Consider the following 26,741-nt stretch of genomic DNA (forward strand, 5'->3'; position numbering starts at 1 on the left):
CCTTATACCCAAGGTTTCCTCTGCCCGAAGCAGACCAGGATGCATGCCCCCTGGGTTCCAGTCCCATCTTTCCAAATCACTCGCACTCATCGGGAAGGAGGACTGGGGCTGGAGACATTTCTTGAGTGAATAGACCATTGAGGGTTGGTATTTGACTATTTGCGATGCGTGATCCCGGAAATGAAAGTTGGTCTACGAGCTTGACCATTCTTCCTTCGTGTGGAAAACACATTACTCTAAACAGTGAGGAGACTATAGCTCCCATGCAATATATATAGTCCCGTCCAAGGAGTAGGTTATAATCCAAGGGTCCTTGAACGACCATCACGTTCATTTGAACGGTCTTCCCTTTCAATGTAACAGGCACATTGGGGAGGATCCCTAATGGTCGACTGGTTCCTTTATCAAAACCTGAGAGATTTCTTATCTCAGGCAAAAGCTCTGGGGAACCCAGTGCTTTCCAAGCAATAGAGGAAAGGATACTCACAGATGCCCCTTCATCAATGATAGTTCCAGCCATTACCATTCTGTAGATTTGGACTATGATTCTGAATGGTATACTGGCTGGTAACCGGGGTCTGCCTAGTTGGTTCCAATCAAAGGACACAACCAGGTTGCTTGGTGGTGGGACCGAATACACGGCCGGATATGACCCTGATGATGTTCCTTCCTGCGATAAAGGAATGGGCGCATTGCCCTGATGCTCATCAGAGTCGGTGTTGATGAAAAGAATCTGGATGGTGTCATCCTTATTCTCTTCAGTGAGGGTGTCATTTGAAGATGAATCTTCAGTGACGGTGTCATTTGAGGGTGAAACCTCTGAAGGAAGAACCGGGTCAACTGCCGTATCGACCTTTAGACTTTCGTCTGGTCTGGATTCAGTAGGTTCATTTTCAATGACTGACGCTTCAACTGACCACTTGAGCGGGCCAGCTGTATTTTCAACCAACGAAGGACTTGGCACGAGTTTTTTGTATCCAGGAGGAAGTCTCGACGGTGAAACCGGGCGATCTTCCAAAACTCTCTTCGCTTCGTCTACGAAGGGACAACGGTGGATGGCGTGATCGCCTTCACACAGTCTGCAGGGGGATCTTGCTCCCCCTCTTTGTCTTGAACCTTCACTTTCGTTGGTTGACGGTAAGCAATCAACATGGCTATCAGAGGTTGATGCTCCCGAATTGTGCAAACGAGGGGACCAGTCCCTTAGTATTCGGGGAATACAGGGACAATCTCTATGGAAGTGGTCTCCTTTACATATGACACATGGCGATTTAGGCCCGGTCTGTGCTGTGTGTGGATTTTTGTTAGATGTCTTTTGCTTGCCACCAGTCGCCTTAGGCTCCTTCTTCTTCTTCTCTTTCTTCTTCTTCTCCTTCTTCTCCATGGGAGCTTGGCTTTTACCGGCTCTACCTTGAGAAGATGAAGGATTAGAGGAAGAGTTATAGGAAGTAGAAGGCTGGTGGGTAGCTCTAGACTCATCTAACTGTTGACTCGACTGTTCAGGAACCATGGTGGTCTGAACTACATTAGTTGAGAATAGCCAAATAGGCAGGCCAATTGTCAGCCCTGGAAGCGACAATGTGGCCATGTGGGGCGCACCAACTTCTCCCCAAGAGGAGAATGGACTAGGATTTCCATCATGTGGAATTCCTTGGTTGGGGCGTTCCATGTTCTCAACCTACAGATCAACGCGGGAATAGGAGGTGATTATGTTTCGTTTAAAATAAATTTTATAACGACGCTTTAGACACAACTTATTTTTTCACTTTTTAAGAGTCGAGAAAAATCTAAAGATGACTCTAGTCTCCTTCGATGTTTTAACGAGCCCGAAGTGACAAATTCTCGGATGGACTTTTTCAGTTATAGAGTTTGAAAAAGGCCAAAAGAAATTGCTCTGGAGTTCTAGGCAGAGGGTGTGCCAAACTTTTCGCAAAACCACAGAATACGTTTTACGGTACGAGTGGTCGATCTTCGTGAATGCTGTGTTCACTGCATTGCGATCAGTAGGGCGGCCGACACGGTTTCCTATTGGATAAAGGCTTTGTTCCTATAGGGGTCTCCCAATATATACGCGACATTACGTGGGAGCACAAGTCCGTATTAGTGCCACCGACTCTCAGGAGGAATCACCCACCTTCGTCGAGATCGACAGTCACTACGTTTAACGACGCCGGAACACGTCTCTAGCTTAGACCTCTAGATGTTTGTGTTAAGTTTCAAAGCGTTGTTAGGTTCATTCAATATATTTTAAGTTGATCTTTTTAAAGTTTGCCTTTCAAGGTTCACCACAAGATGTATTGGTACAAATTCCTAAATGCAGTCTAAGATGAGAAGCAAGCTTTTTCAATCTTTTCGACTTATGAAAATCTTAACTACTGAGGGAAAAGAGAGACAATATCTTTTCACACAGATCAAAGAGCACTCCCTAATGCACTTTTTCCCTAAATCAACATACAAACTTATATGCAAAATGCAAAAAAAATGCAGGTATTTCTTTTCTCTTCCTTAATGTTTGTGCGACACAAAAAGAAAGTTGTTGTATAATTTCGAATTCAATTTCAAGTGAAAGCAAACAAGCTTGTCCAAAATCGAAAGACACCTTAAGATTTAGTTGTTTCGACACTAGAAATATATAAATTCAAACCAAATGATGAAAGCAAAAGCTCAATCAGCTATGAACAGCAAACAAACTAACTCTTAAGATCAAAACGACACTTTATCACAGGTCTAGATCTAAGAGGTCACAGCAAGACTAGTTCACTTTCGTTATGGGAAACTGTAAATGGTAAAAGAAATACACAAAGAACAAACACAGTTTCTTTATACAACCAAGGTGGAATAGTGGCAAGGAAAGTTGGTTTCAGATAGGCACATTGACTGGTAACAGGCAGCAAAAACAAGAGTGAAAACAGGGCAAGAAACAGCAGGAAACCCCAGTAGCACAAGGCAAGACTCGTCCAGCGCAGGTGGGACACTGTCTGTTTGACCTTCGGCGCAGGTAGCCCCTTCGGGAACTGCGCTGAAATGCAGACAGCCTTCACAGCAGTTGCACTGAAGAACGAAACTTTCGTTTCTCTTGGTTTCCGGGTCACAGATTGCTCAAAAATTCACAGTTTTTGGCCAAATCAGAAGCTATCAGTCAAGGACACACTAAGGGATGACAAGGAGGATGAAAAGCTATCACTAAGAGCTTTTTAGAGTCCTTGTGGATCAGCTCTTCAAATCATAAACTTGCCCAGAAACTGAGCTAGAGTAGCTGCCCTCTACTTTGCATTTGAAAGATCCAAATGCAGTTCGATTCGGTACTCCCTGTGTTTATGAAATGAATAGCAAAAACACAAACAACCAACAAGATACGGTCCCCAGTGGAGTCGCCAATTTGTTGTTGGGAAAAGTATCTAATACGGAATGACCCTATCCCACTCTAAGGGTGATAGTACCTCAGCAACAACTGAATACAAAGCTATTCAAGATTACTTCTTTATGAGATGTAAGAGAGAGGAGAAAGGGATCCACTAACCGTTGTCTTCCGCTAATGGTTGATCCAATCTTCCCTCTTTGCTGCTTGCTCCCAGCTCCTTGCGCTTTCACTGGCCCAGCTACACAAAGATCCTGCAAAAGCACAAGAAAGGGAAACTACAAGAAGCATACATCCATAATTGATTCAAGGATTAGAATAAATCAAATATACAAGCATCAATACGCCACAGAGACACATGCATATAGAAGAACCTCAAATACTTTATTAATGGAAGAAGTAAAGTTCTGAGAGTGTTACAACCATAAGAGGCCCAATCCAGCAACACCTCCCAGCAGAAATAAATCTCCTCTTCACCTCCTTCAAAGCAATCACCCAATAGTTCTATACTCAAACCAACAGCACTTCCTTACATTCACAAGATTCCAGCCTCCCTAGACCTCATGAGACAGCTCTATATATAGGAGATTTGGAGAAAGGATGAGTCAGCTTGAGCTTGTCATGAAGCTGACTAGTGTCCTCTCCCACTTCAGTTATTCTTCAGTTCTTGAGTCCACTTGGAGTTTCTTGCTTCCACTTGGAGATCTAGATCCTCCTACTCATCACAAGGCGAATTCCCTGATCCAAGTGTCATTTTGGAAGCTTCCTGGGCATTTGACACCTTGCAGAATGACTGTGCCACTTGGCCAATCTCGCCCAGCGCAGGTAGCCTTCATTGCTTTTGACATTCAGCGCAGGTACAGAGTGGAGCAGTTGACATTCAGCGCAGATGCTCAGTGGAGCAGTTGACATGATCCAGAATTAGCTTGTTTTTTAGTGTTTTCAGGTGGAGAACTGATTTTTAGTGCTGTGGTTTACTGACCTTGTTCCTCTAGGGGTAGGAACAACATGTTTAGGGACTTTGGATCCCTCAGATTATCGACATTTCATGCTTCATGCTGTAAGGCACAAAAATGTCTATAACAAACTGTGTTGAAACAAGGTAGTTTGCTATATCAGCAAACCATGGAGAGAGTACTGAGATAGCAAACAGATGTTCATCGGGCATCTGGTCATCCACTGTTCCATCCTCATCTGTAGATAGATCCAATCTAGATAAAAAGTCAGCAACAACATTTTCTTTACCTGGTTTGTCAACGATAGTCAAATCAAATTGCTGCAACAAAAGTAACCATCTAATAATACGAGCATTCACATCTGGTTTATTCATTAAATATCTAATTGCAGCATGATCATTATGTACAAATGTTTGATAGCCAGTGATGTAATGTCGGAACTTGTTCAGTGCATGGACCCCAGCCAAGAATTCTTTCTCGGTTACAGTGTAATTCAGTTCTGCTTTGGACAAGTTTTTGCTGACAAAGTAAATGGCATACGGAAGTTTTTGTTCAACTTGTCCTAAGGCTGCCCCTATGGCTTTGTTCGATGCATCAGTGTGGATGTGGAAAGGTAGGGCCCAGTTTGGACCTCTCAAGATTGGGGCAGACACCAACTTGTCCTTTAATTCATTCAAATCCCTCTAACAATCGTCAGTCCATTTAAACTCCACATCTTTTTCCAACAAGACAAACAATGGTGAGGCTAGCTTGCTGAAGTCTTTAATGAATCTCCTGTAATACCCTGCTAATCCTAAGAAACTCCGAACATCCCTTACCTTTTGGGGAGGTGGAACCTTCTTGATGAGAGCAATTTTGTTCGAATCCACCTGTAACCCTTGGCAAGAAATGGTATGGCCTAGCACGGTCCCTTCAATCATCAAGAATTCACATTTTTCAGGACTAAGGGACAGGTTCATCTCAATGCATTTGGTTAGGACTTTTCCCAGACTGGACAATGCTTCCTGGAAGTTGGACCCATAAGGAGTGAAGTCATCCATATAGATTTCCACCGCATCATGGACCAGCTCAAAAAAGATGCTCAAGACAGCTCTTTGGAAGGTAGCAGGAGAATTGCATAGCCCAAAGGGAAGAACTCGGTAGGCAAAGGTACCCCAAGGACAAGCGAAGGTGGTCTTATCTTGGTCTTCCGGGCTGATTTGGATTTGGTTGTACCCGCTAAACCCATCCAAGAAAGAGAAAAACTTCTTTCCTGCCAATCCATCCAACACTTGATCTATGAAAGGTAGAGGGAAATGGTCTTTCTTGGTAGCTTTGTTCAATTCTCAGTAGTCCACACAGATTCTCCACTTCCCATTTTTCTTGGGAACCAACACTAGAGGGGACACCCATTCGCTATCTGAGATGGGGTAAATGAATCCGGCATCCAACAGTTTTTGCAATTCTTCCTTGACAATGTCCTTAAGGGCTGGATTCATCCTCCTCTAGGGTTTCCTAACCGGTTTACAATCATCCTTGATGTAAATGTGATGGGTACAGACCGAAGGATGGACTCCTTTCATCTCCTTATAGCTCCAAGCAAAAGCATCTAGATGACTGGCCAACAGACTACACAGCTCCTTTTCCTGGGAAGGAGATAAGGAGGAGCTCATCTTTAACGTTCTCTCAGGGCCGAACTCCACATTCTTGACTCTGGGAGTGACAGGGTTGGTTGTACAAAGGTCCACTAAGGTGCTGGCTTGGGCATCCTCCACCAATTCCTCTAAGGTCAGTGCACTAGGAGGTGGATTCTGGATTAAGGTCTCAATCAAATCATCCTCGGTTGGGGGGTCTCCCCTGGTGGTGTCTAGGGTGCACAAGGGTGCTGAGTACACCTCATATTCTTCTCCTTCCTTCAACCAAAGTGGTAAGACACGCTCTAATGAGGGTTGGGCAGGAGGGTATAGGACTAGCTGCTTGGACATAGGACCATTTTTGATGGTCATGTTTCCTGCACGGAAACTTATGTAAGCATCTGCAGTGGCTAACCAAGGCCTTCCCAAAATAAGAGGATATCCAGTGAGCTTTGCCTTTGGTTGCAGCACCAAGAAATCTGCAGGATATTCCCAAGAGTCAACAGAGACAAAGACATCCTCCAAAATCCCTTCGGGAGTCACGGTGGAGCGATCTGCTAGTTGTAGGACTGTCGAGGTCTTCCTCAAGGAACCCTGAAGGTTGAGTTTGAGCATGGTATCCCTGGTCATTACATTAATGGCAGCCCCCAGATCAATCAAGGTGTGAGGTATGATGGTGCCATTGATGTGGACATCTACTACAGGACTCCCAGGATCTAGGTACTTTGGGCAGATGACTTGTCCCAACATAAGGTCAGACAGTTGTCCTATGACATTGATGGTTGAAGCATCCCTCTTTCGCCTGCCTGGGTGTTTGAAACACTTTTCCTTAACCAGTTTGTTGTATATTGGCACATCCTTGATGGCTTGGAGAAGTGGTATTTTCACACACAACTGCTTGAGCTCTCCCAGAAGCTCATCCTCCTCTGGGTTGGGTTGTGTGGTGGCTGTTAGTCTCTCAGGAAAGGGTGGAATAGCCTTTGGTTCACTTTCCTATTTGTCTTCCTCGTCCTCTGGGGGAGGAGGTTGGCGATCCGGAAGAGTCTTTCCAGATCGCAGATTGATCTCCTGGATCTCCACAGCATAGGTAGGGCATGATGTTTCCCCAGTGTATACCTGTTGGGCCTGTCTGTTGTTGGGGTTCGGGTTCGGTTGAGCAGGCATTTGAGGTTGCCTTGGAGGAGCAGGAGGTAATGGTTGAGGTTGAACTGGTGGTGGAGGAAAAATGGCGGGAGGAGTGTTGTACTGGGGCCTCCACCCTGATTGAGGTGCATTCCACTGAGGCTGTGGCTAGGCATGTGAGTGATATGAATGAGTAGGGGGTTAAGTATGGTACTGAGGTGGATAAGACCATGGAGGAGGCACAGACCAGGAAGGATGAACAGGGGGACCCCAAGAAGGCATAGGAGTAGATCGGTTGGGGTTGTAATAAGCTTGGGGTGCCCCTTGCATCCCCTGCTGGTAAGGTCTAGGTCCTTGTGGCCTCCTTTGGTTGAGGAAATAGAGAGGTTCGGTGGGGGCCTCTATCCCTTGATACATGGCTTTAAGCCCAGGTAAGGTTGGACATTGATTTGTGGGATGGTCCACCTCACAAACGAAACATACTTCAACCGAATGCAATGGGCATTCGTTCTTAGGGTGTCTCCTTGTACACCTAGGGCAGAAGATAGCCAAGGCCCTCTCAGCTTCTTCCTTCTTCTGTTGGATCCTGAATGTATCCAGTTGCATGGCAATGTTCTGTCTCACCTCACTTTTGATATCCTCTAATTAATTTGCAAACTCATGTTTGGAGAAAGGAATACCAGCTGAGAGGAGGTTTCCTCTACCTCGTTTCCGGGCTACCCTAGAATGCTTTCTAAACACAGTCTTTATGTCCTCATAAGGCAGTTGGTAAACATCTCCTCCAGCTAACATGTGAAGGGTATCTAAGAGGTCTTCAGGGACTCCTCAGAGCAGGACCAACTTGAGGGATTCAGGGTCAAGTGTGCACCTGGCCCGTTTATAGCTAAGTTGGAACCTTTCCTCATAATCCTCTAAGGACTCATCATTTCCCATGGTCATCCGAAAGATTTCTCCCTTGGTTTCCTTGGACCTACAGTAGTCCCAGTATTTAGTGTTGAAAGCTTGCTGCATCTGAGCCCAAGTGGTGATACTGTTCCCAAGTAAGCCCATGAACCAGCGTAATGCTGCATCCTTAAGAGTTGAAGGGAAGCATTTCAGCTTCTGCTCATCTTCAGTATAGTCATAGGTTCGACAAAGGACAGCAAACTCAAACAGGAAGGTATCAGGATCTTCAGTAGTCAGTCCATGGAAGTGAGGTAAAGCGGAGGGGCTAATGTTCTTCACTTTCATGTCTCCATTGGTCTCTCGGATGGGGAAGGCACCTTCTATTCTCTCATCTTCTCCTCTATTGTCAGCCATAGCTTCAGATGGAATGGTCTCTAATTCTTCTTTTGCTATAGGATCTTCGTATATCTCAGGAGGTTCACCTATAGGTTCTTCTGGATCACTGTCACCAAAGAAGAGAGAAGGGTGACTCAGTGATGTAGTGGGGGTGTTGGGTAAGAATTTGCCTGTTTTATCTCGATTCCTACAAGGCATGAAATGGAAAGACTTTTGATTGCCTTTGTTTTTTTCTCTGGTACCTGCAAAAACTTGAAACAGATTGTTCTACAACTAACTATCTTGCTGAAATGAAAATGCAGAATTGAAATGAAAGTAGGAAAGAACTAATCTACTTTGCTCAAATGAAATTGCAGGAATGGAAATGCTAGTCTACGCTTGTAGAATTGAAATGCTAATCTATGCTTGCAAAAATGAAATTGCGGAATTGAAATGTTAATCTATGAAAGCAGGAAATGTCTATGCTACTTTTGCAGAATGGAAATGAAATAAACTACTTAGCAGAAGGCAAGAGTAGGAAAATAGAAGAAAAGCAACAATTACTAATACTCTGACGCTTCCCCGGAAATGGCGCCAAAAAGATGGTGGGCTCCAGTATTGTAGCAATAATGCTACAACTCCTGGAGCTTCCTTCTCTAATCTTATCAACCCGGTAGTTCGTACAAACTTGGAAGCGACGGTGCTGTATGCACAAGTACTAGCTCTTGTCGCAGCTGTCACTTGGTCAGCTGGCACAAGTCCGCTAGGGCTCAAGCCAAATTCTATATGTTCTCAGAAGAAGCTTTTTAAGTGATGAATGAAAGCTATCTCAAAGGAAATTAACCTACTTTGCGAGAATGAACTGAAAGCCAACAAAACATGGAAACCCTAGTAAACCCTAATTATACCAGCTTAATCCTTACGATGCAATGGTGGGAATGCAACTTCTAAAAGTGATTCCATTACTTCTATTGGGATGAGATGCATGTGTTTAAACTACTTTCATCTGGAGAGAACATGGTTTTGTATTTTTGCTCAAGTTGTTGGAGTTATTATGACTGTGTTTCTTACTGGGTCTTGAATGTGCAGGGGTAGATCAAGGGGAGGAAGGCTTGGAAAAGGTCAGGAGGACTCTTAGAGGGTCTAAGGGATCCCTTACATCATTCCACAGAAGTTCACAAAGTTCGGATGCCTGGCAACCGTATTTGCAAGCTTCTACAGGATGTCTGCAGGGGATTCTACAGGAAGTTCAGGATTTCTACAGGAAGTCTACTAACTTCTACAAGATGTTCTGCAACCGGAGTTATGGGCGGTGGATGAGTGAATGAGCTGTGTGGGTGGATAGAGAGGTAGGAGGGGAGCTTGTGATGGCTTATGGACAGAGAGGTGAGATGGAGAGAGGGTGTGTAAAGCTGGTTGGTCTAGACGAGGGTAGAGGCAATGGAAGGCCGAAAAGATAAAACAACGTGGATGATAGAAGAGTTGGGAGGCAAATGATCTAACTGGGGGATGAGTAGATGGCTTAGGCACGACTTATAAGGATAAGGAAACGATGGAGTGGTGCTGCGCAGTGTAAATGGAACAAATTACCCCTGTTTTGCGTATAACTGAGATGTCATCAACCTACTCTAACTATTTTTATAAAACCATAGAACAGCGATGTCGTTTTTAAGGGAAAATCGTGCAAGGTGCTGAAACAAAGAGTTATTGCTCAAGACCTAAATGCATGGACACTTCTACAAATGGAAATATTACATTAAAGCTTGCATGAACATGTAAAACTGTGTTTTTTTTTGTGGTTGGCACGGTCTGCACTCCCAATCTCTAAACAGAGGTGGAAGTGAGTGTCAAATCAACCTTTTCTTGGAACTCTGATGAATTCTAATCCCCTTACTCTAATTTAAACTACCGAAAGCACTTTATCTATAAAACTAACCTACTTAATCACATCAAGAAATTCAACTCAGCAAACTGTGTTTCCAAAAGCATGTAAAGGCAAAGAAATATAATGCTGAAAGAAAGACAAGTAACAATACAAAGGAAGGAAGCCTTAGGCTCTCAGGTTGGGCCCAACCCTGAGAGCTTAAGCTCCTTTAAGAACTCAGAGCTGCCTCAAATCTGCCTGCTTATTCATTAAGAGATAATAGTCAAAAGTCTGATAACATGCCAAAAATGGCTTACAAAAAGCAAAACAGAGCTATCAGCTCGTAGTCTAGAGTAAACAACAAAGTTTCAAAAGTTCCCATCGAAGGCTACAGCCTCAATATTTATACATTATGAGGGCCAAGCTGGCCTCCTAAATTAGTGGGGCTTGGCTGACCAACTAAAAGTAAACTGTTGTTACCTTAGAATCCGTTGGCTGCCTTCTAGCTCGGTGTTGATAGCTGTTGGAGCTCAGAGTTGGGGTGGAGATCACGAGGAAGTCCATTCAAGGTTGTGGACAACCTTCCTACAAAACCACAATGTCACCTTGGTTGTCTCCTTGCCTCCATCTGCGTGGTTTTGCTCCATTTAATTGTCAAAAAACCTGAAATAAACATGCATTAGCCACCTAGGAGTAGTGACTGCCCTCCTTCCTACAAATAACATGAATATACTAAAAAATGATGCATAAGTGATGAAAAATGAAGGGTTGAGCAAGGGTAAGTAGGCCAAATGAGCCCAAAATGTTACCAAATTTGGGGCTCATCAATCTGCTCACCCACTTCCAAATGAAGCTAAGAAAGGATGGGAATCTCTCCTCTCAAGCTCTATAAGGGAGTCCTAATTTCAGCAGCATCTACCCTTAGGAATGTTCAGCTTTCAACCTCTCCTCCCTCTGGCCCAATGCTTGTATTTATAATGCTTTGGAGGAAGTTAATCAGGTCCACCATCAATGGTATAAGCCCCTCTTTCAATGGGATAACTCCCCTCTTGATGGGATAAGTTCCTCTTTCATAGGGATGCATGAACCATCTGGAGGCGCTCAATACACGTCAAACCATCTTCTAGAATGCTCTAGATTCGACCACAAGTAACTTTTTTGAAGTAAAACTCGCGCCTTTTGACCTTTACAAGAGTACGCACCCACCCTTTTACAGACAGAGCGTACAAGTACGTAGGTATTGTGAACTTGAGGTGCGTACACGCAGGTAAGGTTAAGAGAACTGTGTAACCAAAGTTAATTGATTTTTTAAGGACTTTCTCTCTTTCTTGGAGTTTGACATGAGGAGCATAGGTATAAGACTTGCCAAGGAGGATAGTATGACAGTTGATGGAGCCATACTAACTGCAAATAGTAATGGTGACAAATTTTAGTGTAACAATACCCTAAAGGAACAAGGTCAGTTGATTACATCATTTCCCAGAAGTTCTCCCTAAAAAAATTGCTCAGAACTGGTCAAAACTGGACCATACAAACTACTCCATGATGAGGGTGTGATGCATCTCACCTGCTACACACAAAGGGTGCAATGCATACTGAAAATCCCTTCTGTAGGGTGCGATGAGTGAGGGCAAACAAATGGCAGAGGCAATTTGCTAGGTGGAAACCCAGAGAATCTTCTAGAAACTGCTCATTTGACACTTGCCTCTCTGAATTCGCCCAGGGATGAGTAAGAGATCATGAAATATCCAAGTGGAACCAAGAACTATCAGTGAAATGACACTAATCAAAATCCCAGAAGCTGACTCACCCACCTACAAATATCTATATATGGATCCCTCATCCTAGAGATCCAAAGGCTGGAATTTTGTATTTTGTAAGGAAGTGCTATTGGTTTCTCTGTGCAACATTGTATTGTTGGGTTATCTAGCTTTTCATGAGGTGAAGAGGGCTTTCATTCTAGGAGGATGGCGCTGGATCAGACAGCTTGGATGTAATCCTCTCTTCTACTACTTCTATTAATAAAGCTATTTGAGTTTTCCTCCATATATTTGTATATTTCTTAATCTTGTATTGGTGTATGCATTTGGATGGTTAATATACATCTAATCCTATATTGTTTATGGCAATAGATCTCTATGCTTTAATGGTATTTTTCTGCTTTGACTCTACAGGTGTTCTTTGAAGCAGGACAAGTGAGAAAGGAGTGGCGAAAGCTCTATCAAGGGAGAAAGGAAAGAAGCAAGAAGACTAGCGACATATTGAGGTTGGTACTCTCTGCTTCTCTCTCATCTATCTCTCATAAAGGAAAACACAAGTGACTTTAAATTGTTTGTTTCTAAGATAGCTACCCGTCTTAGTGGGACTAGCGGCTCCGAATGGACACTAGTTTTCTCGATAACAAAATGGCGACTCCACTAGGGAACGAATAGTTTGTTTGTTTATTTCTATTTTTTTACTTTATAAACTATAGACGGAGCCTGAAGTTAAGCCAGCTAGCCTTCGAACTACTTTTGCTATGAAACTGCAAAGTAGATCAACATTGCTTGAGTCAATCTCCTGGTTAGTTTATGAACTGAAAATCTAACTTGCAAACATCATAAGTGCCCTGGTGTAGCTCAAATAACCTCATTAGATCAGCCCCTGTACTTTGTGTTTACTGTCTATCATTAGCTCAGCCTAAATCCCTGAACTTAGCTGCAAACTGTGAGTGAAAACCAAGCTCAGTCTCGTCCCTGGACCATCACATTGTCTCTCATTGGAAACCTGGATGCATCACACCTCCTGTGTGTTGTAGATGAGATGCATCCCTATTTCCCTGTGTTACAGGTGCGATGATTGAGTGAGACTGTTTTTGCCTCCAGATTTTGGTTTTTTCTTCATTGTCTTCAGCTTTATTAAGTAGGTTTGTTGTCTATGATCGGTATATCACTGTTGAAACTTTCTTCCTTTGCATTATTCAGCCTCCATTGATAAAGAATTGTGAATGTTTTTTTTATGTATTTTTCATCATTTACAGTTCTCCTTTGCAAACAATAGCTTAGTCAAACTGTCGGCTTTTGATTTGAAAGTGTCGCAAGTGTCGTTTTCGGTCAAAGAAAAGAGTGTCGTAAAGTCTTCCTCTTTTAGATAGTTGATTATACTTTTGCTATTGTATTTGATTTGAATCATCAATTCTTTGAAGTGTTGAAAGCAGTTTTCAAGTCGAAATTGAAAGTGTCATCATAATCTTCCTTTCGTTTTTGAAAAGAAATTGCTAAAGTGTCGCTTTGAGGAAAGATAGCTCAGATGCATGTGCATTTGCATTTAGACTGCATGCAGTAATTGATTTAGGACAGTGCATTTTAGTGTGTGCTCTCTGCTCTATGTTGAAAGAATTTTACTGCTCTTTCCTTAGTAGCTAGGATTTTCATTGCTAAAAGAAAGTAAACGACTGTTTATCATCTTAGATTGCATTTTTAGGAATTGTATATCTACATCATGCGGTGAACCTTAAAGGAAAACTTCTTAAGAAAGATCAACTGTAAAATAAACCTCAATGAACATAAAAACGCTTTGGAACCTAACGCACAACATCTAGAAGTCTACGCTAGAGACGTATCCTGGCATCGTAAAACCCGGTAACTATCGTTTTCATTGTAGGTTGGGTGATTCCTACTCTTTGATAAGACAAGTGCCAGTACGGACTTGTGCTCCCACGTACCGTCGAGTATATATTGGGAGACCACAATAGGCTATATCCTTTATCCTTAGGAAGCCGTGTCTGCCGCCCTATCAATCGCAATGCACTGAACACAACATTTGGGAAGATTGACTGCCATATGTAAAAAGTATTCTACAATTTTACGATTGGTTTGGTAATCCCTCTGTCTAGATTCCCAGAGTAGTCACTTTCGTTCCTTTTTAGACTCCTTAAAAGAAAAGTTCCATCTGAGCACTTGTCACTTCAGGCTCATTAAAAATCGAAGGCGACTAGAGTCATCTTTAGCTTTTTCTTGACTCTTAAAAATTGAAAAATCAAGTTGTGTCAAAGCATCATAAAATTCATTTAATTTGGAATAGAATTTTTCGCTTTTTATTTTGAGTTGATCAAGTAATCCGAAATCGTGGAAAAAATTCAATCAAAACCCCGTTGTTCGCAGAGACTAACGAGTCAACCATCTTTGACTCCGAAAATTAAACCATTCCAGGCCAAGCAATCTCGTTTAATTGGGTCAAAGTCTCCTGGTTTATTTGAAACTTGTGTTTCAACATCCTCAGAGACTCCAGTTACTCCAACTATTTCTGGTATCCCTACCTCTACAGAAGAAGTTCCGCAGTTACAAGAGGACATTAGAACTGATCCTAGTGTAATTGTAAACAATTCTATTCCTGAACCAGCTCCATCTAGGGCTGATTCGAAAGGTGTCACCCCTCCAACATCTATCGCTGCAGAGTCTATACCTTCTTCAGCACCAGAAATATTTTACAGACCTGACGGTCTACCTCTTCCACCTGGATTGATTGCTATAGAAGATATTGTGGAGGATCTTCCATCTAGTACCCCATTGCATTTTGGAACTGGGATCCACCTATATCCTTCTACTGCAGAAGTTAGTCATCCTTCATCGCAAGTTCCTGTAGAATCGCTAGGAAGTCTTTTGGATAGACTCAATATGTCTGAACAACTATCGACATCTAGGACTATGTCATCCGATATAGCAGTAGCAGAACCTCCTGCTGCTACTCCGACAATGTTCGCTGGTGTACCATCTATCCCAACTAGTTCTCAACCACTAGATGGAGTCCACCCAGGGACTGTTTCGACAGTATGGTCTGTTCCTATTTGTTCATCCGAAACCTTATCTAGAATTTCTTATGTTGAGTTTCAGCAAATTGATCCTTCGCAACAGTATCAATTTGGGCAGTCTAGTCTCCAAAGGAAAATCTTCCCTTTAAACATTAGATTACCGCAATATGGGGGGTAGTATGACTTTTCATTGTTCCCTCCGGGAGAACAACCATATGAGAGTTCACAACAGAATTCGGGTCAAGCTGGAATTGCATCTAGTGGTTGGGTACCAATACTGCCTCTACAGAGTTGTATATTCAATGCAACAAAATCAACTTGTGTCGAACATTCCCACTACATCGGCTATTGTGACGGTGTCGCAAGTACAATCACTACCTATTTTATGTCAACCTCAAGTCTCTCAAGTCGTAATACAACAACCTCTTGTCTTCGCGACTCAATCACAACCGCCGATTAGTGGCTCCTTAACTGAAGCAACTCAGGCTCAAACGGGTATTATAACCCCTCATCTTGGTCAAACATCCAGTATTGGGCAATAGAAAATGGTCTCACAGCCATGGCTGGTGCAATATCAACAACTGCAATTCTAGCACGCTTACCAAGGACCTGAGCAACAAAGGTTTGCGAGTAATGGGCAGTCGTACATCCAAAACAGTTATCAACAATCATATTATAATGGTTACACCCATCAACCTTATCAAAGTTATCAGCATCAAATACATTATGCTGGTATGCAAAGACCCACTGCTTAGGTGATCCCATCTTATCCTGGGTATGCTTCACCAAACCTGAATCAACAGTTGCCTTTCGTAGCAACTTTAGAATTACCAGATTTGAATCGGCTAAAAAATGATCCAATTGCGTATGCCCCTTGGTGGTCAGCGATTCCTCATAAACTTCCGTAAGATATTCCTAAATTCAATGGAAATCGAGGTGAAGACCCATCGAATCATGTGGTGACCTTTCATCTGTGGTGTTCATCCAACACTCTCAATGATGATTCGATTAGGCTTCGCCTTTTTCAGCAAATGTTAACTGGTCCGGCAGCGAATTGGTACATCGAATTGCCTAAAGCTTCATTCCATAACTTCAACGCCCTTGCCACCACCTTTTTAACCCATTTTCAATTACCCATAAGGTATGAAACAGGAACAGAGCTTCTTACCAATTTTAAACAGACAATAGCCACTCACATATCTGATCATATTCATGAGAAGTGACGTTGTTGTCGAACGGTAATGACATATGTTCCTAATTAGCTGCTAGTTGAATGGTTTATTAAGTCATTGTTACCTTCTATTACAGAAGATGTGGCCAAGGGACGAGTTGTCACTGAAGAGCAAGTCATTTCTCGTGCACAATATCTAGACTTGATCTATACTCAGTCTGTCACACTCCACGACAAAATTCCTGATGCTCCCAGACCAGAGTTTTCCATTCCTCCTCCTCCTAAATCGAACAGGGACTCTCATGCCAGTGACGACATGATTGGTACCTCAAGTACACAAACTGCAAAGGCCCCATTTGGTAAAGCCCTTTCAGTTTCCAATAAAAAGGCAAATGAAAAACTTCCTGCCTCTGAGGTTAATGTTGTGTCGACCGGCAAAGGAAAAGAACTGAAGCAACCAGGGGGTAAGAAGAAAAAGAAAATAAAAAAGAATAAATGGGAAGATTCATCTCCTGAAAAATCTTCTGAAAACCCTTCTGGGCAAACAAAACTAATCGGCCATGTCTCATATGCGATGAGGACCATTGGATGAGAGATTGTCCACATAAAGTTGAGATTAAGAAGTTCTTCTAGAGTTCAAAAACCTCAGCGGTATTGACTGATCCGTTTCCAAACCCAGAAACCAATCTGGTTGCCAACGACACTGCTTCCCCCTCCCAATTTCTTATGTTGTCCATTTCGAAACAGCAAAATGATGCTTTGATATCGACAAGGAATAAAGATTACAGGAATCCACAGCTGTCCAACAACAAGGCTGCAGATCAACCTAGTAGTTCGAAAACAACCGAAGTTGTGCCACCCATCATTCTTGAGATAACAATAAAGCCACCAAAGGGAGTAGTACACAAATCGACATTTAATCCTCGTGCCTGAGCAGCACAAAATTATAGTATAGCAGAAGACTTGGCCCAATCGTCATCCGCTATGTCGACACTTGAAGTATTGCAAAATTGCCCCTCCCAAAAGTAGGCTCTATTATCAGCAATAGGTGGGATTAACCCAATGGATTCTAATCTTGTGGCCTTTAATCATAAAGGATACGAACCTCAGTTACCAGCTCAACTCGCTTTCCTCATACAAGTGAAATCCCTCAACAAAACTGTTCATCGAACAATTATTGATGAGGGGGTATCTGCATCCATTATTTCAATGAGTTGCTGGAAAACTTTAGGCTCACCACCCTTGTCGTGATCGTCTACAACATTAAAAGAATTTGATGGACATCGTTATCGATGGAAACCTCGACTACAATATCCTACTGGGAAGGCCCTGTATTTATGCTATGGTTGCAGTTGTGTCAACATACTTTAGAAAGATTGCATTTCCTTTTCAAGGATGAATTACAATCGTTGATCAATAAACCTTCCTCCCCAACAGTTCACAAGTTACGGGAAGCATTCCAATGATCCATGGAAGCTCTCATTCACTTCAAAACATCGGGGTAGGCCTCCTAAAAGACCCAACCTTAATGGGTACTTTTTCCCTACCGCTGCCAAGTAGTCTGGCAGAAGTGGCCAATGTGGGAACCTGCAATATGATAACTTCCATATCTACACAGATTCAGAAGATTTTAGAACATTTTTTTAGCATGGATCATTGCCAGGTATTGCCTCCAAGCCCAATAGAGATATTGTAGCAATCAATTTTCTTGGCCTGGGGGACAAACCCAAATCAACGCTCATCGGGTGTTTGTATAGATAGGTCTAAGGAATATGGCACCTCTTCAGATCCTTGGTCGCAAGTAAATTCTACAGATGAAGGAATTATTCAGTCAATGATGATAGGAGAGGCACCATGGGAAGATTACCACCATCATTCCCATCTTCCGGATTACCACGAAGATTATTCCAGCGACCTTAATCATCCTTCAGTTTTTTTATTTTCTATAAAATACTATAAATACGGTGGATTCCGAGGACGGTTCCTATCCTATGTCAACCTCATTAAAAAATGAAACAACTCCCTTTCCAATTCGAGTCTTTGATTACAATCTCGTAAAATCCAAGTCTAGTCTTTCAAAGATCTTGAAGGTAAACATTCATTCCAACCACCGCATTGAATGCAATGAAGCTTGGGGGGCATGCACCTCAATTTGCGTCATTATGTTGGGGGCATGCGAACTTAAAACGAGCATAGTTTTTTGTTTTAAGCTTGTGTAAACATGAAACCGAAAACGAGCAGGTTTACGCGAAGTTCAAGCTTGTTAAAAAATAAACCTAGCAATGAGCATATGTTCCCCAAGAGTTTAAGCTCATTAAAAAATGAACCCACCTTTCAGTAACTAACCTTTGTGATCACATTGCTATCAGCTTTTGAGCCTTGGTCGTGTTCTTACCATCACCTCCACTTTTTAGCCGATCATCCGCCTCCACTTGATTGTTTACCCTTTTGAGGAACAGCTGCGACGAGTGATTCTGTTAGCCATCTTCTTTACACTGCCATGATTTTAAATTTCCAAACCATACCTGGAACCAGGTGATACCCGAAAATATCACTCGTTCCTCAAAGACGAGTCTCTATTAAGCTCTTTTTAGACTCGTAAAATATAAAAAGATTGCCGAGCAATTGGCCTCTCCAGCTCGTTAAAGTGATTGGAAGTTCCATCCCTCCTGTATATTTTAATCTTTTTGGACCTGAGGGATCATTACACAAAAATATCGAGTGCTTGTCTTTTTCGGCTCGCTAAAGTGATCGGAAAGGTCATCCCTTCCGTATTATTTTTTACTTTTTCAGACTTAAGGGATTATACCACGAAAAAGGACTACTAGAGTTTCCTTTCCATCTCTTTTCAGACTCTCTAAAATTGAAAAGGACCGAGTTATCTTTGTTGTTAAACTCGTTAAAACAATAGCGACAAACTTGTCCATGCAGACAAGAGCGATTTTTGTTGCTAGGCTCGCTAAACAATAGCGACAGGTTTGCCCGAAGGGAAAATTATAGAACAAGCATATGTTATCCTACTCAAGCTTGACAAAAATAAAGAGGTACTGGTCAGCAATGACTGGGGAAAAAAAGGGAAGAAAACTTGAATAACTTCATTGGTAGCAGGTCACTCTTGAACATGAAACTTTCACTCCATCACCATGATTGAGTCTGGTTGGGTTATTCCGTTCACCGGTCATATCACCATTGGTCCTCTGTATCATCCATCTTGGGGTTAACACTACCAATCCATTTCAGTGTTGCCGATATGTTCAAGAGAAGTCACTCAGAGAATTCACCAACCCAGCTAACATCTCATCCGCTGCAATACCTTCACGCTTCATTCTTTCGTGACCGCCACCCTGAACCTTGTATCATCAGATCGTTTTCACCTCCACAAAATCATTTGCTCCATTCCATGTCGTAGATGTGGGATTCATTAAGGCCCTCCTATGATGGGTCACTTCTTGTTGAGATCAGCTCATTATCCAAGAAGTCGACCTAGGAACAACCCTTTTAGTACTTTGAAGCTTGCATGCCTCAATGGCAAGTTTCTCACTTCCGGTGATAGGTTTACATCAATGGCCTTCGACCAAAATATTTTGTGTGGTGTTCGACATCGACTCATGTGTTCACACCACATGAATTGTATTGTAGTACCTTGAGGGTCATTATCATTATCGGTGATTCCTCTCGCCTGTTAACAGCTTACATTATTGGCTGGTAATCAGGCGACGTCTTTCCATGTTCGACATCAAAACATCTTTTCATGTGGATCGACTTGCACTTCGGGCGAAGATTGAACGATTTTGAAGACCCCAGATCTAGTTTCATCCATTCGGGTTGCGATATAATTAGGAAAATAAAGACATCAAATGTACTCTATAGCTGCATAGATAATCATCCAAGCTAAGGGATGATGGCTCTACCAAAATCATCAGTCTTCCACACAGACGATTGTCTGTCCCCTGTACATGAGAATGAATTTATAAAGCTGAGCATGGGAATGCCCGCCTCAGCTAGATCATGAAAATATTATGAAGATAATGTATTGTATTGTATCTTATTACAGGTCACCTTCCAGTTCGAAAAAACCTCGGATCCTCATGATAAAGCAGTTCACCCGACATTAGAAGATTTACAACCTCATGCTTCAGGGGGCAACTGTTATAGACATATTTGGGCACTACAACCCCAATCACATATGTCCATAAACCAAGGGCTTCTAAACCCCTAAAAGTGTTGTTTCATACCCTAAAGGAACAAGGTCAGCTGATTACATCATTTCCCAGAAGTTCTCCCTGAAAAAACTGCTCAGAACGGGTCAAAACTGGACCATACAGACTGCTCCATGTTGAGGGTGCGATGGATCTCACCTGCTACACACAAAGGGTGCGATGCATACTGAAAAGCCCTTCTGTAGGGTGCGATGAGCGAGAGAAGACAAATGGCAGAGGCAGTTTGCTAGGTGGAAACCCAGAGAATCTTTTAGAAACTTCTCATTTAACACTTGCCTCTTTGAATTTGCCCAGGGATGAGTAAGAGATCATGAAATCTCCAAGTGGAACCAAGAACTATCAATGAAATGAAACTAATCAAAATCCCAAAAGCTGACTCACCCACCTGCAAATATCTATATATGGATCCCTCATCCCATAGATCCAAAGGCTGGAATTTTGTATTTTGTAAGGAAGTGTTGTTGGTTTCTCTGTGCAACATTGTATTGTTGGGTGATCTAGCTTTTCATGAGGTGAAGAGGGCTTTCATGCTGGGAGGATGGTGCAGTGTGCTGGATCAGACAGATTGGTTGTAATCATCTCTTCTACTACTTCTATCAATAAAGCTATTTGAGTTTTCCTCCATATATTTGTATATTTCTGAATCTTGTATTTGTGTATGCATTTGTATGGTTAATATACATCTGATCCTATATTGTTTATGGTTATAGATCTCTATGCTTTGATGGTATTTTGCTGCTTTGACTCTACAGGTGTTCTTTGAAGTGGGACAAGTGAGAAAGGAGTGGCGAAAGCTCTATCAAGGGAGAGAGGAAACAAGCAAGGAGACTAGCGAAAGACTGAGGTTGGTACTCTCTACTTCTCTCTCATCTATCTCTCATAAAGGAAAACACAAGTGACTTTAAATTGTTTGTTTCTAAGATAGCTACCCATCTTAGTGGGACTAGAAGCTCTGAATGGACACTAGTTTTCCCGATAACACGGACCCCTGCAGCTGAGTGCGCAGGGTGAGTCGAGTATGTAATAGTTGGAGAAGTAATAAAGAGATGTTTCATATCATTTCTGTGTATCTATTTCTGGTTTTTATGCATTGAAGTATATTGGGTATGAATTGCAAGTTTACTATTTAAATGGTGCACGAACATCTATGGTTGTGTTTGTTAAGTGAATATAAGATAAAGTAAGTTAACTAACAATTGTAAGAACATAAGTAAGATCCGCAGTGTAACTTGGGGAAATAGTGTAGATCGCTACCTTAGCAGTGTGAAAGCACCTTAGTCCCTGGTTAGGGCTATGCCAAGGTGATTGTAACAGATCGTGAAGGTCTCGTAGGTCAAGACAGTGTGCGAAGTGACCTGCGTGAAGCTACTCACAGTTGGACTAAATCGACACCTCTGCCATCTCAAGGGTGTGGAAACTTCGTTCCAGCATCCCCCCATACTGCTTCAGGTGAGACCTCAGTTCGTGCTCCACGGGCTGTTGCCGAAAGGGCCAATAGTGTATGGATTTGTTTGGCTAATTAACTCTGAGCCTAGGTCAGGCCCCATCAAGCCAACAACTTCTTTGAGGCTTTCAAAGAGACTCTCACATTTGTGAACTTGCCAGAGACGTCGCGAGCACTGTTAGAGAGTGTTATATCAGCACCTACAGAGATTATAAATACCAAACAAGTAGTAGTGGAGCCGACATAGGAAATGGAAAGAGAGGCAAAAGTAATTACTCTGAAAGTGGCTAGAGTATTGGCAAAGCTCCCTAAATCACCGAGAATGTTGAGACTGAATCCAACCCCAAGCAAGGAAACCATGAAGGACAAGAAAGGCAAGCAACCTACCATACCAATGCATGCATTTCCAAGGAGAAACCCACCAAAACCCACTGCACAGAAGAAAGTAAAGGCTATAAACTTAGAACCAGAGGAGGAGGACATCAAATATATCCCAATGTACGATGAGGATGTGGGAGCTTAAGTGGAGGAGGTTGAAGCCTAGGGCATGGACCCTATTACTCGATTGTCAGAGTATGTCCCTCTGTGCAAGCTTAAGTCCAAGGTCCAAAAGGACATTGATGAGAGCAAGACTCCCCTGCAAACCCCTTTGCTACCAGAAGAAATTCTTTTCGATCGTCTGCATTTGGCACGAGTGCTGCTACTAAAGCTTGAAGACTGGGACTTGGTGGACCATGAGAAGTTCCCACACCTGGCAACTGAGCAACTGGTGCCCGCATCATAGTTACAAATATAGGAATGACCACATTGGAGCTGCGAAGGTAGCTCAAGGGAGTAGAAAAGGTAGGGTTGCTCAACCTACTATGGGTGTCAAACTATAACCACACCTCGATGATAGTTTTGGTCATCAAGCAGCTACTGTGCTTGGTGCATGATGGGTGCCTGTGGCTGGAGGAGCCAATACCCATCACAAATAGGTTGACTCACTGAATAACGTGCCTACCATGTATAGGTGAGAATCCAGCGATGATATTTGGCGGAAAGGGTGGCAAGTAGGCTCTCGCAAAGTCGATGAAGGAAAAATTTATGCTGGTGAACAAGTCGTGTGGGTATGCCATCTCCATCATTTTCAACCCCGCTGTGAAAGTAGCCACATAGATCCTTGCTGGAAAGGTGATGCAGAAGTGTCACACCGATGAGATATTGGTGTCTGTCGTTGTGCTCACACAACAATGCACAGAAGGAGTCCAGTTCGACTAGTCAAACTACCTCCGCGGAGAGTTCCTGGCGAACTGCCGTGAATCACAAGAGCTCAGCAAGACGTTCCACTATGTGTGGGTCTTGCTTTCAATTGTGATGGTAGTGTGGGAGCTACCAGAGGACATTCAGTTCCCTTCGATTGCACCAGACCTCCCTGAAGCAGCGAAGTACACTTCGTTGTGGATGACCAAGGATGCGCAGCGAGTTAGGGACAGTAATATCTTATGGATCTTGATGGAGATGAACATCAAGATGGCCATCAATCACAAGCCATGATTTTCGCCCATGGTGTATGCCAACCTATGGGGCTATGCTGACTTCAAAGCCGATTTCCATCGAGTATCCATCAAGGTGCGAAAGGACCCTGCGCAAAAGTGGTACGACTTACTGTATCTCGTGACAGATGACGCCATTGATGCGGTGCTTGATCAATGGTCTGCAGAGTGGCACACTACCACGGACTTAACGATGGGTAGGAGCAAGTTCACCTTGCAGAATAAGGAGGAAGAGGCCAAGCTGAGGATGGAACAGCTTGTTGAGAAAAGGAAAAAGGAGGCCACTGATAAGGTCTAGGCAAAGCAGGCAGGAAAGCAGATAGGTGGAACAGAGCATGGCTCTGATAAAGGCACGAGGTCACCTTCACCTGAGACAAAAGAGGAAGAAATAGAACAACACGGCGTGGACCCTAAGGAGACTTCTGCCTACATTAAGCACCCAAGAGAGCTAGAGAAGGGAGGGTCTAGGAAGAAATCAAAGGTGACGAAGACCTCTCTCAACCCTATAACATTGACAAAGGGTGATTTACACGATATCGGTGACATAGTCAGGGATGTCACTGCGGAGGCCCTGTAGCAATTTGAGCAACAGCAGTAGATCATCCTAGGGTCTATCCAAAAAGGGTTGCAGGAGTTATAGACCCGCGCATCACAGGCTGGTATAGTGTCTACCATCTTAGCTATTGGAACTTCAGAGGCTGCCAATATGCTACGCACGACGGCTTCCAGTGCGATAGTGCTAGCAGATGGAGCACTGACCACAAAAAGTGAGGCTGACAGGCCCACTGTCAGTGCTTTGAAGGGAGTTGGGTTGAACCTGGCAGTGCTTCTACGTGAACCACTCCACCTCTTGTAGGATAGAGCAATTGCAGGGCTGAGGGCCCGTGAGCACCGGGCCCTCTAGGTAATTAGTGAGCAACAGATCAACAATGAACAGATGGCCCTACGGAGAAATGTTTCCATTGCTGCTGAGACCAAGGCGACCAATAAAAGCATGAGGATAATGTAGGTCATTGAGTAGGTGTGTCAAATGGTCCCAGAGTTGGCCATTCTGGCTGAGGAGCCAGTCGAGGTACATATTCGCAAGTTGGGCATAGGGATGCGTGACACTCGAACTGAGATGGCACAGGTTCAGTTGGTGTTGAACCTAAAAATTATAGAGCTATAGTTGAAGATCCATCCTTCAACAATGCCAGAAGTAAAGGAACAGCAAGCAACCACTGTCATAGAGGGCAATAGCAACAGTGGAGATTGCAGTAGCAGACTACATGAAGTTGTTCGAGCAATCATTTGAGGTCCTGACAAGCTTGTAGGAGGACCCCAATATATAGAGGCTAAAGACGGAAGCACATGATCTACAACAGCGCTACAATGAGGTTAAGGGCATAGCATGAACCATCACGCTAACACAGAGACTCACCAAGTTCCAAGAGGCCAAGCAGCTGAAGGAACAGGTGGATGCAGTGTTGCATAAGGAAACAGTGTTGAAGACAAGACTAAAGCCCTAGCTAGAGGAAGCTTATGCATTTACAGGAAATATTGAAGGCAATCTTGCGACTCTGCAAATGACGCAACAAAAACTTCAACCTCACAGTGCAGGAGAAGTGACTGAGAAGATAGTGGAATACGTGAAGCAGGAAGCATCTCAATGCACGGTCGAGGTTGCGGTCATACGGGTTGAGCTGGACGGGCTTCATGCAAAGATCTCTGCGCCTACCGAGTGACTCAAGGGCGAGTCATGATGTTTTTTTGGGGGCCTGTTGGGAGCGGGATCTCCCAAGGGCAGTTTTGGGACTAAAAGCCCATGTTTGAGTCAAATTTTGTAATAAAGTTGTAAAGACTTCGCATTTTGTGGTCACGGAGCACGAAGGTGTCATGTGTCATAAAGGGTAATCTGCCCTTATTTTTGTAAGGTAAAGTCAATTGTAAGAGATCTACCCATGGTCCGCGGACCATGGGATTGTATAAAAAGAGCTAAGCTCTAAGTAGTTTTAGAGATACACAGGGTAAGAGATTCGTGGATCTGAAGAAAAGAAGTTTAAGTCTTAGGTCGTAGCGTAGGTAGAGGCTCTACAGCTGAGTGCGCAGAGGCCCAGGGTAGAAGTCCACAGCTAAGTGCACGGACCCCTGCAACTGTGTGCACAGGGTCGATAAAGTTTGTAAACACTTGGAAAATATCAATAAAGAGAAATATTCTGCAATTTCAGTGTCTTTTTTTTGTTGATGCATCTTGATATGTTATTTATGAATTTTCTTTATTATGCTTATGTGATGCACGAATGAATGCAATTACATCAAATAAATAAACGCATTTACGAATATCTATTTACGCGATGTTTATAACTATAATTGTTTGATAAGATAAGCAAGACACTTAGATTAATTTGGGAATCTGCACAGAATGCTACCATAGCAATGCGAAAGTACCTGAGTAGCAAGCTCGGGCTATGTGAAGGTCGATCGTACTCTTTCACAGAGGTATTAAAGGACGGAGTAGAGGGCTCGTCTTGCAATCCCTAGAGCGAAGCAATCTATCCAAAGCCAGGGATAGAGGGAATCAAATGACATCACAACCATCTCAGGGTGCGAAAACTTGGTTCCAACATCCCCCCATATTACTTCAAGTGAGACTTTAGTCCGCAATCTGTGGCTGATGCCGAAAGGGCCAGTAGTGTAGGGATTTGTTTGGCTAACTAACGCTGAACCTGGGTTAGGCCTCCTCAAGCCAACACAAATCCTATTTGGCCATGAGTTTGGGGATGGAAAGTCATGGACTTAGTGAGTTTTGTATCCAGCATGGACCAGAGACTTCACCAAAATGCACTTAGGAATTTGTTGTCCTGATATGAGACAATGGATTGTGGGATCCCAAAGTGTACGCACACTTACTCAAAGAAGAACTTTGTAGTGGCCTCTACTGTGATACTCTTCTTCTAGTTTTCCATAATGGCCATCTTAGAGAATCTGTCGATGACCACAAAATGTAGTTGTTGTTGTGCTTAATATAAGGAAGGCTTGACATGTAATCCATGGAGATGGATTCCCAAGGCCGACTAGGAGTAGGAAGAGGAGTATATAGGCCTTTCTTCTTTATGGTTGGTTTGGCAATGGTGTAGGAAGTGCAGGATTTAATGTACCTCCCAACATCCTGATGAAGTTTTGGCCAATAAAAATACTTCTACAGTATGCCACTATTTTCTCTACTCTGAAATGTCTAGTGACTCGACTGTAGTGAACCTCCCAAATCATCTTGGCACACTCACTTGAAGGAACACAAATTTATACCAGGTGGAATAACATTGTATCCTGAAGGTGAAAATTTAGAACTTTCTTCCCTTCCAGGAGTGTCTGGTATGTGTTGCTGAATTTTGGATCACTCTTGTAAAGATTCAACCACCCCAAAGTCTCA

This window comes from Pinus tabuliformis, chromosome 1_2 (assembly GCF_031772625.1).
Source record: "Pinus tabuliformis cultivar Carrire ecotype Pingquan chromosome 1_2, CPIR1, whole genome shotgun sequence".
Taxonomy (NCBI): Eukaryota; Viridiplantae; Streptophyta; class Pinopsida; order Pinales; family Pinaceae; genus Pinus; species Pinus tabuliformis.